At 36.7% G+C, this 13107-nt stretch overlaps 3 long non-coding RNA genes across 3 annotated transcripts; all 3 read left to right on the top strand.

Moving 5' to 3' along the window:
* Window positions 1-1847: 1847 nt before the first annotated feature.
* Window positions 1848-2898, top strand: LOC130591505 (uncharacterized). Its single transcript, XR_008969255.1, has 3 exons — window positions 1848-2022; window positions 2655-2760; window positions 2865-2898. It is a non-coding gene; the product is annotated as an uncharacterized LOC130591505 (long non-coding RNA).
* A 19-nt stretch (window positions 2899-2917) lies between these two features.
* On the top strand, window positions 2918-5966 carry LOC125497296 (uncharacterized). Its single transcript, XR_007273926.2, has 3 exons — window positions 2918-3030; window positions 3115-3232; window positions 5847-5966. It is a non-coding gene; the product is annotated as an uncharacterized LOC125497296 (long non-coding RNA).
* Window positions 5967-7100: 1134 nt separating this feature from the next.
* LOC104893467 (uncharacterized) lies at window positions 7101-10244 on the top strand. The gene is made up of 3 exons (XR_007274337.1): window positions 7101-7261; window positions 7388-7437; window positions 9953-10244. It is a non-coding gene; the product is annotated as an uncharacterized LOC104893467 (long non-coding RNA).
* Window positions 10245-13107: the final 2863 nt, after the last annotated feature.

Raw genomic sequence — 13107 nt, 5'->3', positions numbered from 1 at the left:
CGTCCGATTAGCCTAATCAACACTATTTATAAAAAATATCAAAAATTTTGGTTAACCGTCTACGACCAATTTTGCAAAAAGAAATAAGCCCCCTATAAAATGCTTTTACTCAAGATCTCTCTATTCATGACAATTTCCTAATAGCTCAAGAAGCTCTCAATACATTACATAAATCTCAAAATAAGACTGGTTGGTGTGCACTAAAACTAGACATGAAAAAAGCTTATGACATAATTGAATGGGATTTTCTTTGGGAAACTCTTCGTGCTTTTGGTTTTCTCATCCTATGGATCTCATGGATAAACGAATGTGTTACAAATGTTTCCTACTCAATCAAATTAATGGCCAACTTCACCCTGGTTCCGCCCTTCCAGGGGCCTTCGTCAAGGTGACCCCCCTATCGCCCTACCTTTTCATTATATGCATGGAAGTGTTAATAAGGAAAGTGGCTATTCAAAGCCAGGTCCACAACTCCGACATTGGTTTAAACTCCTTCCGAGTACTGCTAATATTCCTTGTCTCCTATTTGCGGATGATAGCCTCCTTTTTTGTAAAGCTACTACTGTTAGTCTTGGACGAACACTTAAACAACTACAAGAGGGGATGGTGAATTGTAGTTGGAGAGATTTTCAAACTATTTGCGGAAATAGAAGATTGATTGAATAAGAAAGAAATAATTGCATGAATAAGAAAGAACTAGCACTAGTGGAAAAAAGTTCTTTTGCTACTTGTCAAATGCTTTGGTTGTTTCACAAACGGAGCATTTAGTGAGTTCCTTTAATATTTTAATATAAAAAATTCACAAATGCTCCGTTTAACCGGAGCATTTGTTATTCCTACCTTTTTTTTTTCACTCGCTCCCCGCCTCTCCTCATTCTAATTACTGCTCTCCCCCTTTTGATTTTCCTCTTGCCTCTCTCAGTTCGACACACTCTCTCTTTCCCCCTTTCTCTCTCTCACCCTCTCCACTCTCGATCTCTCTGATCTACCCTGTGGAAGTCTCTCTTACCCTTTAGATTTTCTCGTTCATCCCTCCCAAATCCTATTTCCCTCTTCTTCGATCTTCATCGTTAAAACCCTCTCAACAATCAACTTCCCCAATTTCACTCTCTCTCCTATAAACCCTAATTTCTCGCTTCCAATTCGAACTTTGCTTCTCTCACAAACCCTAGAATTTCTCAACTGGCATCGAAGGAGGTTTTTAATTTTCGGAACTTGCACCAAGATGACGACGACGACATGGAAGATGCCGAAAAGACCCAAAAATGAAGACGAAGTTACAGAATATGAGCCACAAAGAAGAGTAGAAGAATTGCAAGGTGCGAACAAAGATGAAATTGATGAAGTTGGTGTGCCAACTTCTACAGCTAATTGGACTCAATTGAACCCTAATTCGACTCCAAAATGGAGCACTTTGAGACTGCCAGCTCAGAGTTTCGTGCCGTCCGATTCAGATGCGTCGAGACAGAGGAGAGACAACCCGTTAGTCTCTCTCGTCCTTTAATTAGCTTGTTTGTTTTCTTCTTTTCGTTCTTTAATTAATTTGGTTTTGTTCGTAATAGTATGTATGACTAAATTTGGGTTCTGAGGTAACTGTTACTATGCTCACTAAAAAAATGCATTAATTGTTTTCTACATTGCTGCGCTGTTGGGTAGTTCAAGATTCAAGAGTAAAATTGGTCAAGAAATGCTTCTGTTAAAGTTGGAAAAAGTTCATTGATTTTAATATAATGTGCAACCTCAAATTTCCTATAGCATACTGTTAATGAGATTCATATGCGAATGGAGGAGCGTGCACTGACCTTGTTTGAATGGGTCAATCAAATTTTCCAAGGTGGATTTTCCGGCGATAAAGTCGGCAAAGAGGGTGGTGTTAGTACGGCATGGGCAGAGTACATGGAATGCGGAGGGAAGAATTCAAGGGAGCTCCAATTTCTTAGTTTTAACTACTAAAGGTGAATCTCAGGCTGAAACTTCTCGTCAAATGCTTCTTGATGATTCCTTTGACGTCTGCTTCACTAGGTATCGATTCGTCTCTTTTTTCTTTAGTACTTCTTCAGTTTTTTTACTTGCAACGTTTAAGTTAGGCACACGGTTTAAAAAAAAACTTAAACACGGTTAAATTTGTCTGTTTACCTTGTCTAATCTCTTCTTTAAATCGCTTGCCCCAGGTAGATGTGGCAAGTGGGAAAAAGCAAAAACAAAACTTAGGAATCTTAATTTTATTTTCTGGTATAATTTTTGATTATTGGTTGGTGAATTACAATGAAAGGAAGTGGATTGTGGTTTTGTAGTTGAGATAATTTGAAATTTTGGATTCAGGGTTTATACTTTATGTAGTATAATTGGTGTAATTATATGTTTGAAAATTAGGTGGCTGAGCTCATGTGTAGTGGTGTAATGAGATGATTTTCGTGAAAGACCCTAATAGCTGAATCGTTTCGATACTCTTGTCATAGGCCGGAATTCGGGCTACGGAAGCCCAATCACGAACTATTTCATTACTATGTTACTGGAGTTGCCAAATTATTGTGACCTTTTAGAATAGTATATGTGACTATTAATTCGGGATTGAGGGAGTGATTTCAAGTATGACATACTTCTGTTCTCAGTTTGAAGTTTGCACTTGACTGCTTTCTGATTTGCTGTTGCAGTCCCCTGGCTAGATCAAAGCGAACTGCTGAAATTATCTGGGGTAACCGTAAGGAGCCAATGATCCCAAATTTCGACCTGAGGGAAATAGATTTGTATTCTTTTCAAGTTGAGTTTTGTCTTCCACTTTAAGTGGATGGAGCGTTCAACAAGATAGAGTTGTCATGGTTCACTTCTTGTTGCTGATCCAATTGATTGTGCATACTCTGTAGGGGCTCTTGAAACATGAGGGGAAGGAGAAATTTGTACATTATCCTGTCAGGGAGTTGTGGGCACGTGCCAGAAGCAGTTGGGATAGCATATTAAATCATCAAAGCAAGTCCGTACTTGTGGTTGCTCACAATGCTGTCAATCAGGCTCTTGTTGCAACAGCAATTGGTAATTTTTGTTGTTTTGTTTGATGCCTCATATATGCATATGCATGCCCTTGTAATTCTTCTTTCCTGTCTTTTATCTGATTAGGCTTGGGAACTGAGTATTTCAGAGTTTACTTGAGAGCAACTGTGGTGTTAGTGTGTTAGATTTTATTCCTCGAGCAGAGGACAAGTCTCCACACATCTGCCTTAATCGCTTAAATCAGGTACATAAGTTATTAAGCTGTCTGGGCTGAGCATTGAATCTTCATTATTCAGAGTATCTACTCAATATGCAAAATTTCTACATAAAGTTGCTACAGTGCTAATGCATTTAACTACCATGCATTGATCAGTGAGTGGGCTTTGTGTTTGAAGCTCTTTATTTTCTTTGAAGGATTGTGTTTGTATTTCAGTGAAGTGATTGATGTTAAACTGCATAGATGGTCTAGAATATGCTGCAATTTTCGTCTCATTGCTAGATGCATTTGCTCATATGATGAGAAAGTGTTTGGTAAACTACCATCCAAAACCTTCAATTGTCTCCTTTCTTTCTCTGTCCCCATTAATATATGAATGCCTAGATTTCGTTTTGTAAATATGATGTTTGAAAAAGTTGATTGACTATATACTATCCATGAACCTCTGACAGACTGCAAATCATTGGTGGAGAACAGAAAACTGGCTTCAGAAAAGATTTGCTGAAGTACGTTCAGATACTAAACATGAGCACCACTTTAAAGTACTTGGGTACCAGTGGCGTGTACTTCGCTTCAACTATTTTACAATATAATGCACATGATCTAGTGTAGCGAGTCCTGGTTTTTCTTTGCATATTCAATAATCTAAATTTTATTATAACTTTACCTATAACTAGTTTCTTTGTGTTTTTTTTCCTTGGTGGCGAATTTCAATTAGGATTTCAAAAATCAGATTTTGGTTTTGGCACATATATTAAGAATAGTTATTATATGTGTATTAAAGTGTCAGTAGTGAAGAGAGAGAAGAACAGAGAAAGTGTTGGGATGGGGCGAAAAAAGGGTTGATGTTGATAGAGAGAAAAGAATTAATAGGAATGTGATCTTTTATTTAACAACCTCAAAAAGGCATAGGTGAAGAATATTATGGGTAGAATACAAGCCTAGGAGGGACTGAGTTCTTCTATCTGTATGTTAGCCATTTAAATATTTAAATTGTCATTTAATTTTGATATAGAAGCTCAACAGAAAGAATTAACAAACACATAAACTGATGTTTTCTTTTGGCAATGTACATCTTGCTAGATAAACTTTATATCATCGCTAGGAAGGTGCTATGATGGTTCTTGTATCTGATACAACATAGTGATTTGCTCATAAATATGTGTTTTTACACTTTAAATTGATAAACATATATTCATTTTTTTGCAGGATACTTTTTCACAAATACTCAACAAACCATAAGAAGCAACAAATTTCACAACGGTGATGCAAACAATTACAAGGTTTTTCTTACTTCTCTCGCACATTAAAAAGGTATTTCTTGATAATGTCTTTTTGTAGACTATGAGTGTTTTTTAATATTTTTACACAAATTATAGAATAATTTCGTAAAAGAAAAAAATGATGTTGCGAAAAAAAAAATGCTAGACAAAATTTACAAAAATAGAAAAGTTGTGCAACGTTTTTTCTGAACACATTGAATCAAATTACAACTTCTCATAAAAACTCACACGAACTATAATATTTGAACACCATCTTCTCATAATATCAAACATTCAAACTACAACTTCTCCTTTCTTCTTTAATTTTTTAATCCTCGACCTTCCATTCTCTCAAGGGTTTAATTCATCGGAAAACCACCCTATGTTGTAGACCACCCTATGTTATCAGACCACCCTATGTAATCTAACCACCCTATGCATGTAGACCACAGTATGTTAAAGGTAGATAATACTTTTGCACTATTTTTTTGATGTCTGGTAAATGTAGCTGATAAATGTAATACCCTCCCCCTCCCCTCCCCTCTCCTGCTGCACACCTCCCCTCCTCCACTGCCCCACACCCCACTGCTCTACACCCCTCCACTGCCCCTGCTGCACACCTCCCCTCCCCTCCCCTGATGCACACCTCCCCTGCCAGCACCTATTCCTGTTCCTGATCACATAACAGGCACGTACCACTTACCAGCACCTGTAATATGATGCAATATGTCCCTTATGATATTTATAATGGCCCACTGCACCCAGACATTGATCAGGGATTCCCTGAGCACGCCTCCCAACTTTATTGAATTATTCTGACACGCTTGAGTGTTTTATTCATGCTGTAGGAGTAATATGATATTATCAAATGAGCCTTCAATAGGGCAAAATCAGATGTTGTAGAAACATATGATGGAGGCTCTGGTAAATTCAAAGATTGCATAAGTGATGCACATGACTGTGGAAAACAGGTTTTCTTTTATCCATTGCACATTGGTGAATATGTGTGTTTGTGTACGTTTGGTGTGTGTGTTTGTGAACTAGTCATTGGTGAATATATCGTTTTTCTCGAGTAACTAAATGAATTTTATTGTCCATGAATCAGATGGTTTAGGAAATGCACTTTATGAACTTGTTTCTTGTGTAAACGATGGGGTAAAGGCTACAAATCAGCAATGCACTTCAACAAGTGATTCTAGAGTTATTTTTGATAGGGACTGCATTACATAATTGGATTATTATTAACTTCACATATATGCTCTTGTTGGTGGCAGTAAACTGCTAGAATTAAAGGGGATTTATGATTGTTGTCAACTCTTATAGTGACTCTTAGTGAGTGAAAATGACTCTTATTGGTAGTTTTGCTTGCTCTTGATTAGGTCGAGGTGGTTTGGAGCGGAAAACACCTCCGCAAGGCTACATAAGCCCTGGACTTCTTTGATCGATTTTGGTGGTTTGCTTACTACAATGTTGGATGAGATGTTAAGCCGGAAAGGGTGTCAAAAAGAAATGAAGGAAGATCGACTAAGATCTTTTCTATGGTTATCTTTGCTGTAACTTGATCTGCATTCAGATTATTAGGGAGAGCTAACTCTATTGTTATCCATTAATCGGTAATTAATGAGTTCTCACTACCTCGGTTAGATAAGTGAGTCTAAAGATCTTTGTCTGAGTTATGCATTTGTCTTATCTGAGTAATGCACAATACTTGAGAATGTAATGAAGTAATCTCTTTGTTATGGACTTGGAGTTAGGGAAGATGATTGGATTGCTCTGTAGTATGCTTATATTATGTGTTGTGTCCTGTTTCAGGCTGGGCAAGAATCCTTCAGATCTATCACTAGATCATACTCCAGAGGAGCAGCTGGGGCACTTCTTGTTGATGATATTGCAATAGTGTCATACTCTAGCTGTGGCCTGGTTTGCTGCACTATTGCAATAGTGTCATACTCTAGCTGCACGCATGCTAGCAGTATTTGAAATTTTTTTTTTACTATATAAAATACACAAATGCTCCGGTTGTTTCAAAAAACCGGAGCATTTGGTCAACAAATGCTCCGGTTTTCCTAAAGAACCGGAGCATTTGTGGTATTTTACTCATATAAAAAAGCTCAAATGCTCCGGTTTTTAACACAACCGGAGCATTTGAGGAAACAAATGCTCCGGTTGATAACCGGAGCATTTGTGAAATGCTCAAATGCTCGTATGACGTCTGCTACGGGTCAAATACGGAGCATTTGTGGGGTTTTTAACCGGACTTTTGTGAAATTCTCTTTAATAACTTTAGGCCAAAAGACTCTCTTTTGTACAACCTAAACTTGGACCTACTCTGTTACACTAGGAACTGGCTCCCTATCAGCTTGCTCCCCCCACTACAAGAATGAATGGCAATTGCGACCAACCTTAACGACCGTGCGGAAATCCGGTCGTAAAAAGGTACCAATTACATCGAGTTTTGAAAGCCGTCGTAGATATTAAGGTTATTTTGCGACGAGTCTTAAATTTGGTGGTAAACATTAAAACCTGGTCGTAAAAAGTGTGAAATTATGCGAAAAAACATGAGCGGGAGCTTTCCCGCTTTCTTAATTATTTTAACGTCCATATAGTTTGTAAGTACAACGGAAACCAACGGTTGCAAAAGACTATTAAAAAAAATATCATTAGTTTGATAATTCCCAAAAATTTAAAAAACCCTACGCTGTTCCATTACGGTTCCTTCTGAGCTTCTTCGCTTGCGAATTCCTCTGTTCATCCGAATTCCTCCGATTGGTGAATCGTTTGTTCAGATTATCTGGTAAGTTTCTCCATCCTTCATGCTATAAAGGCAAAATCAGATGTTCTCTTTTGTTTTTGTTCGCCTAAATTGACGGTCTTCATGTTTTTGTTGTTCTCAAACTGGATTCCTCCCATTGGCGAGAAGAGTGAGCGTTTCTTGGACTGGATTCAGGGCATCAGCTTCAGGGGAATTAGGTATTATTCTTCGAGTTTAAAGGCTTAATTTTGATTTAAATATTTAGGATTTTATTAGAATTTGGCTGGTATTATGTTGATTTGGTTTTATTAGAATTTCATTAAACGAACATAATGTTAAATCTTAAACTGGAAGAACAATTGTCGAATTTGGCTGGTATTATGTTCGTTTGGTTTGATTTTATTAGAATTTGAGTATGATTAATATAAAGCAAGATGATAATCTGTTAAATAATTTACTCTTCTTCTGTTATTGATATTATGAATTTGTTAAATCATCAAGAGTAACCAGCAGCTTCTGTTAAATCTGTTGAATACCTTTTAACAGATTATCAAGATTCTTCTGTTAAATCATTTCCAAGCTTCTGTTTTAGTCTTCTTCTTTTACTGATTTTGATGAAGAATTACTCCTTATTGCTCCTTCATTGTTAATGTTAGCTAATGATGATTCTGTAGTGATGGAACCTAGGCTATTAAAACGTGGGAGTGAAATGGAATTTGTGATAGCTAATAATCATGATCATGGGACTAGGGGAATTTAGTCGTAGAATTAGGATCAATTTCATGGTTCTGATTGTGGATTCTTAAAGGTAAACTGATTTTGTATTGTCCAGCTCGTAGAATGATGCACTATTCTGAATTTATATGACATATTTACGGTAAGTGCAGGGATATTTTAAAAGGGAAGGTGTTTTTGTTATAGTTTTTGTTTTATATTCATCTAGTAGGAATAATAGGATACTAGGATTGATTGAGTGTATGGCATGCATTCAAATATGGGTTAAGACTACGGGACATGAGCTTTAGTTTGGATTGCATCTGCCTGAGTCTGAAAAGTTGGTAAATGCTAATAAGCAGCAAAGTCTCAACAATGTCATTCTTCATTGGAGTTGAGAAAATGGCAATAATTGTGACTTAAGGAACGGACTTCTGAGTTTTGATTGAAAGTATAATCTAAACTAACAGGGGAGTGTGTACAGGGGCTGTAGGAGGGGTGTGTGTGCAAGCTGCAGGAACGAGGGTGTGTGTGTGTGCAGGGGCTGCGGGAAAGGGGTGTGTGTGTGCAGGGGCTACAGGAAAGGGGTGTGTGTACAGGGGAGTGCGTACAGGGGCTATAGGAGGGTGTGTGTGTGTGCAGGGGCTGCGGGAAAGGGGTGTGTGTGTGCAGGGGCTGCGGGAAAGGGGTGTGTGTGTGTGCAGGGGCTGCTAGAAAATGCCACGACAGACGAGATCAAGATAAACGTGGAGAACGGGGTTTTCACTGTGAAATTAGTGGCTACCTCCTACATCACTAAAGTTGCAATCTGCTTTTGGTGTGTCATAGTAGCAAATAGCAATGTTGCATACTTGCATCAGTGCATGTGTATGAATAATGAATGAGCAAGCTAAAAGCAAAGCTGTGATGATAATAATAATAATAATAACTGAATGAATATATAAATGGTAAGCCTGATCTGCATATCTCATCTTAACATGAGATAGATCAAACCTGCAGCTTGGTCACATCTCCTTTTAAGTCGCAAAATACTCGTCAAGATCTTCTCAAGTTATATCAAGCAACTGTAAAACCAGATAAAAGCATAAACTTCATTATAAGGGTCCAAATGAAACATAGTTTCCTGAGCAATACTCGAATACCATGTTACATGTTGACTAGCAGTATCTCCAAACAAGAAACCAAACAATTAACGCACAACCTATTGACCACATTCACCAGCACTTTACATCCTTTTATGATTCGTCCAACTGATCCAGCACAAATATAATATGAGATTAGTTAAACTCTTACCCGAATGCTTACTTATATATAATGAGGTCACAAATTATTAGCAGACAAAAACAATTGCTAATTGATGTATTAATAACTATAAATAATACCAATTATGAAGCTATGAAATTTCTAGATTGCATGTGACTGAGGACCTTAGCATAGCTGTACAAAGCTGATCTGATGTCCAGAGAGTGAGGTCCCTAAGAAGTTGCATTTTCTCTTCCTTTTTCTTTATCTTTACTGATCGATTAGTTTAATGAAGAGAGAAACGTAAATATCAGTTTATTGATTATTTTAACTATATAGTTTGATTTTGCTAGTCCATGATTTATGATTAATATATATTTTTGAATTCTCAAACAAGAATATGTCAGTGTTATACTTATATATACTAGAGTATATAATTATTACCAATTCAACAATGTATTGTCTCTACGATTACACAAGGAACAACTCTAAACTAAAGAACTATATATAGGTAGATGATGTAATATTTGCTGCGTTAAGCTGATAAGGAAGCAGGAAACTTCTAATTTTTTGGATTAGTTTTGTTGTTTGGACTATGGTTTTAAATCTTGGATCCGGTTGTGATCTCAAATTTTATTACTTATTAGACATTAGTAGGATATTTAGTAATTATTTGAGGTAGTCTTTCTAAACAAGCTGTAGAGAGCGATTATGGTTGTTTGTTATGGGTTAAAAATTTATACATTGTAATTTATAATTTGTTACCTTTTATTTTAGGGGCTTAGCAGCGAGGCGACTCGTGATTGGGCAAAACTAAAAGTAGCAATGACATGTGGAGGAGATCCTTACGTGAAGCTTTAGTTGGAATGATATGGACTAACATAGCGGGTTATGACATTTTCTACAATGTGGAACAACTACAATAGTTATGGTTTTTTAACTTGTGAAACTTTTGACAGATTCTCTAGACTTTTTATCGTATTGAACCGTTGGCTAAGATTGTAGATACTTTTGTTATTGGTACTTGTGTTTCTACATCTATGTACTTATGAATTATATTTTATCACGATATTCAGAGTGAGTGGTATATGGTTTATAGGTAAATATAGTGAATCCAAAGCAAGAATGGTCGCAAAATGTAACAATTTGGTCCGGCAAAAAACGAAATAAAGGTGCTATAAAAATCATTTAATAAAAGAACACCGACAAGAATTATGGTCGTAAAATGTGTTGCAAGAAATGCATGAAAAAGAATTGCGACAAGAAATATGGTCGTTAGTGGTGTAATGAAATAGTTTCAAGAGTATAATTGCGACCGAAAATTAGTCGTAGTTAGGTCAACAATGACTTTCAAAAATGAGATTTACGACAAGAAATTCTGGTCGTAAAAAGAATCGTTTGAATTTTCAAAAACTGAATTGCGACGGGTAATCTCGTCGCAGATACAAAATGTTTTGCGACGAGTTTTTCACCTCGTCGTAAAAAATCAATGACGACGACTCGTCCAAACTGGTCGTAATGTTTTTTGCGACAGAGCCTTTTGCGACCGGGGACGACGGTACGGAAATCTCGTCGTAAAAGGCGTTTGCGACGAGAAACTGTTCATTAACAACAGGATTTCCCGTCGTTGATGAGGGTTATTCTTGTAGTGCCCTGAACAGTTGACTTTCTCTCTTGACTTCACTCGAAGTCTTTTCTCTTTCTCTCTTCTCTTTCTCTTTCTCTTTTTCTCTCAAAATGATTAAAGACTTAGATTCACTCAACCCAATCTATAATACATTAATTGCTAAGAAGAAGAAAACCGAATATACTTTCACTAAAAAATATTACATAAAAAATTCTGAAAGCATACGTAAAAAGATCGTTACAAACTACTATTTGTAGAAACCAATCTTCTCATGTTTTTCTCCACGATTTTCTCCACTATCCTCTCCATGATCATACGCAGCTTCAGCCACTTCTCCCATGAATATGTCCGTTGAGTTTTTTACCATTGGTAGTTGGTTAGTTAGGCTTCCACAATCTCAGCCACTAACACACGCGCACCTCCACGTTCACACGCCTTGTTACTAGGTTGGTTGTTGTGGTTCCTAAACTGTAGGAACTACCTCAACGCATCTATTTTTGGGCGCTTTTTTAGGTTAATTTTTGGCGGCTCCTTGTTTATAGGAAAACAAAAAGGCTGCACACAGACTAACTAAACATAATATTATGGAATCATAACATATCAAATTTTTACCTCCATAATATTAACGGTTTGTCGCAAATAATGTTTAACAACTTGATCTTGATTAAACTCCTAATCAATTCTTCATAAGTTATTTAACATATTATTTGTGAAGTTTAAAATAAATAAACTAATTAAAACTGAAAGAATAAATCTAACAAAATAAACAAATCAAAACAGAAAGAATAAATCTAAGATACACGAAAGTAAATCTAACATAACAAACTAGAAACAAACGAATAAAATAAATGAAAACCAAATAAAGTTTAATTATTTGTCATTATCAAAATAATGAAACAACAACTACGTCCACTTGTACCAATCTAAAAAGAGTAATTGATGACTGTTGTACCATCTCTTCTCAATTGATTAATTTTCACAAATCATCAATCATATTCTCCAAAAAGGTCAACCAATCTCGTAAAGTGACTTTAGCTAGCCGTTTTAACATGCTCCCTAATTCCTCTCTGGGGAGATATCTTGGAAATTTCTTCATCTCCCACCATCCTTCTAAAGCTAATCTTGCCCATGTTGTCCAAAAAGCAGGAGCAAAGAATTAATCTGTGGTAATCTGGTTTCCTCTCCAAAGCAGGAAGACTAACTATGATCCAGGACAACCTCGAGGCTCTCTCGGCGTATACGTGCGTCTCAACTATGTTGACACCTGCCATCTCCACCTCTATTGATACTCTTCACGAAAAAATATTCTGGCATCAAAATAAGGAAATAATTTCAACCCCACTAATTGCATGGGATACAATCTGCATACTAAAATCCCATGTGGGCTTAGGCCTTCGAAAATCTTTACCAATGAATAAAGCCTTTGTTGCAAAACTTCGTTGGAAAATTCTCACCGACCCTGATAATTTTTGGGTTAAACTAATCTCCAACAAATATCTTCAAAATCAATCGTTTTACTTCAACGACTCACATTTGAATTTTTTTTTTTACTTGGTTTTATTAATCTTGCTATATTTTCTTCACAAACCTGAAGGTTCCTAGACCACCATAGGGGATTGTAATCGCGATACATAATAATAGACAAAATGCAATGAAGTAGAAAATGAGCAAAATTGATATAATCCATGTTCATCATAAACAATTTATGATTGAGGATATCTTCATGGTCGTTCGAGATAATGAACCTTGTGCCCCTTTGAGTGGACAAATGCCAAAAAGGAATGTTGACCCCCAAAACTTCCAACAAACTCATAGGGGTGAGCCACCACTGCAGTTCTAGAGCGGATGGCAAAGTGGCCAATTCCAAAAGATATGAAAACTCGTTCCATCTCGAAGGTGGAAAAAAGAGGTTTAGCCATCAAAAACACAATGAAATCCAAGCAAGCTAGGGTGGAACCCCCCGCTATAAATGAACGAACTCGATTTATTGAAACCAAAAAAGGCAGAGAGATTCATGCTAGAGTGAAACAATTTAGATGAAAGTAACGTCGGACCATCAGTGTGGGAAGTAAGCAATTCATACCAACCCCAAGTTAAAAAGGAAGAAACAAAAAAGAGAATCGCATAGTTGAGCCATTCCCAAAAGAGAGGGGTTAAAGCAAGGCATTGGCGAATTCTGAAAAAGACGTGGTGCACTAATGACATTCACTCATAGAGAAGCAGGTTCTAAGGGCTTAAAATATCGACAAGTAGAGTAGTAGTGTAGATGAACCAATTAAGTAGAAAAAAATTAAACATAAGAAAC

This window comes from Beta vulgaris, chromosome 5, assembly GCF_026745355.1.
Source record: "Beta vulgaris subsp. vulgaris cultivar EL10 chromosome 5, EL10.2, whole genome shotgun sequence".
NCBI classification, from domain to species: domain Eukaryota; kingdom Viridiplantae; phylum Streptophyta; class Magnoliopsida; order Caryophyllales; family Amaranthaceae; genus Beta; species Beta vulgaris.
Note: the sequence above shows the minus strand (reverse complement) of the source record. Positions and strands in the feature narration are given on the sequence as shown.